Source organism: Atta cephalotes (genome assembly GCF_000143395.1).
Source record: "Atta cephalotes unplaced genomic scaffold scaffold00030, whole genome shotgun sequence".
In the NCBI taxonomy this organism is placed as follows: Eukaryota; Metazoa; Arthropoda; class Insecta; order Hymenoptera; family Formicidae; genus Atta; species Atta cephalotes.
Window position 1 is genome coordinate 2816760 of NW_012130094.1, and position 3082 is coordinate 2819841.

Genomic DNA, 3082 nt, shown 5'->3' on the forward strand with positions numbered 1-3082 from the left:
CGCGCGCGCGTGTGTATGTGTGTGTGTGTGTGTGTGTGTGTGTGTGTGTGTGTGTGTGTGTGTGTGTGTGTGTGTGTGTGTGTGTGAATCTCTCTTCAAATAAAATTTTACTCTGTTCAATTTTTATTAAATAAAGTTTTTAACATTTAAGTTACAAAATTATTTGATAATATAATAGAAATGTTAAATAATAATTTTAACTTTTTCTACATTTTTTTTTAAATCTAAAAGAGAGTAAAGAAACTTTGGCTGGACAAAAAATTATAGATGAAGAAATAAAAAAATATAATTATGGAAGATTAATTTCTTAACAAAAAATAAAATCCCTAAAAATTATATATCCTTAAAAATTATTTTACCAAAAAAGACGTGTAATTATTTTAATAATAATTAATAATAATAATTTTAATAAAATGTGAAAAATTATATTATTTCGATACAAAAATTACTTATTTGTACAATTAAAAAATTTACTTTTAAAATTACAAACACAATTATTTTTCCGAAACTTTTTTGTTTATATTAGAACGTACTCGTTGTTATAAAATATTAATTAATTTCATGTTTATAAATAATGAGTTTTTTAAAATAAAAATTGCTTTGTTTGAATACTTTTTATATTCACTATATAGGTATATACTTTCACATGTTTCTCGCAAAACAAGAATGACGCTTTTTTTTTTTTTCAAATACTAGGGCGCGTATGCTTTACCATGTAGGATACTTGTTGTATCCCGTGATGACCGTGATGCCCGCTTGATAATAATGACATCGTTCAATAACTTTTTTCACGATAACACGCGTGTTCACACGTGTCCGAAGGTTATGCGGTAGCTGCGGGCGATGTTACTCAAAACTGAAAGTTACCATCGCTAAATAATATTATTAAGTTTACGATACATCGGTATGCTTGTAAATCTCCTGAGAAGAGTGTGTCCACAGATAACTTAACCGAGGTTTTTCCCAGATAATTTCTCTCAAACAATTACTGCGTAAATGCCCATTAAATGTAGACGGAGAAACGTTCTCCATCTTGTCACTATTTTATTTTAGCTTCTAGTTCCTTTTATCCTTCGTTTTTCCATCTTCACATTGTACTTTCCGTTGATTTACTTTTATCACACATTTGCGTAGCGCGTGAGCTTAATTTATTACAAGATTGATATTGTCACTTTTTCTCTTTCTTCTTGCACACATAATATAATGTATGTATTATAATTTTTCAAATATTATATTACTAGCTAATTTTATTATTATATATGCATTTTTTTGCATATTAAAAATTCTTTGAATAGTTTGAATAATAATTCGTAATAATATAACAGTAATGCAAATATAATTGGAAATAATCTGGAAATTTGAAGATATCGATAAAAGATGTTACATATTTCTGGAGAAAAATGTTAAACATAAACGATGAAAATATTTTTGAACTACTTGATTATTACTTTGAATAGATTAATACTTTGAGTAGCAAAATATATGCATTTGACATATATACGCAGAGACATATGCCATTTACATTCGATAAGTTGCCATTTCTCGCTATGCCAGTTCTCATTTGCGAACCACTCGGTCGTGAATTCAACTACTGGAATAAACGCCCGGAATAATGTCACTTGGCACAAATGCTTTATAAATTTTAAATATTATCTACTAGATCTCAGATGAGTTCGTGCCGTTGCGAATGGTTAGCAACGGTGGTTTGACAAATCTAATTTTTTACTTGAACGTTCTTTTATTTGAACCGCGAGGCTAATATGTGTAGACTGATGATATGCAAGGTTGTGGAAGTTACTTTATAAATTATTTATAAGTTATTTTTTATTAGGGATGCATTAAATATCTGGTATTCGGTATTATCTGATACTTTTTCTACTATCCGGTCGGATAGTCGGATATAATTAATACTCAGTATCTTCATATTGAAAATTTGCATCATTATAATGTAGAATTTTATTCTTTTCAACTGGAAAACATTAAAATGTTATTGTTTATTATGAAAATTTTATTAATATTAAACTTTGAATTACTAAGCAACTGTGTTGAAACTGTATTGTACAAACGACCTGTTTCATAACCGGTCAACAATTATTGTGATTTTTTCTTTGCTTTTTATAATTTTTTATAATTTTGTAGAATTTGTATCAAATATTCGGTATCAAATATTCGGTAATTTTACAGTTTGTACATTTTAATAAGTATAATAAAGTGTATTTTATTTTTTATATTATATTTAATTTTTATATTACATTTTGCTCTCTAATTTTGTATTAGTTTTTGTACTCAATTTTTGTAACAAACATATGTAAAGTGATCTGAAAAATAATTTATAAGTAACTTATAAAATAACTTTCTCAACTGCTAATAAGTATATACCTACTTACGTGAGAAAATTAATTAGTTATTAATTACTTACGCAACGACAGACAGAGATGATTCGTAAGACATTAATTGTTATTTTCGGAATTCCTGGCTTTAAAATTTCAAATCAAATTGGAATCGCGAGGCAATTTGTTAATATTATTTGTTAATATTATTTTGAAAGAAATATTGTGAAATATATACGAGAATAATTCTAGTAAATTTGAATGTGATGATTTGCATTGCAATTGATACATTACCATGCTATTTTTAACATGTTATATGAATACGTGGATCTTTCGATGTCATGATGGTCACGAGTTGTCCTGTTTTTTAGCATAGATGTATATCAATTTTTTTACATTCCAATGATGCATTCACAGTTGCATTTTATTGGACAAAAAGAAACTCTGTTATGGCTTCATCTATTTTTAATGGCAGTTACGGTATTTTTTAGATATCGTTTTTTATTTAGCCAGTTTTAAATATGTCATGTGTGAATAAGAAACATATTTTTTTAGATCAAATGCATTTCCAGAGAATACTAAATTACATTTTATTAATGATTAAATCAATAATAGTTATAACAGTCAAGGGATTATTTATAAAAAAAATCACATATCATATTGTGTATAAAGTTTCTATTTTAAAAGTGTGTGTGTGTGTGTGTGTGTGTGTGTGTGTGTGTGTGTGTGTGTGTGTGTGTGTGTGTGTGTGT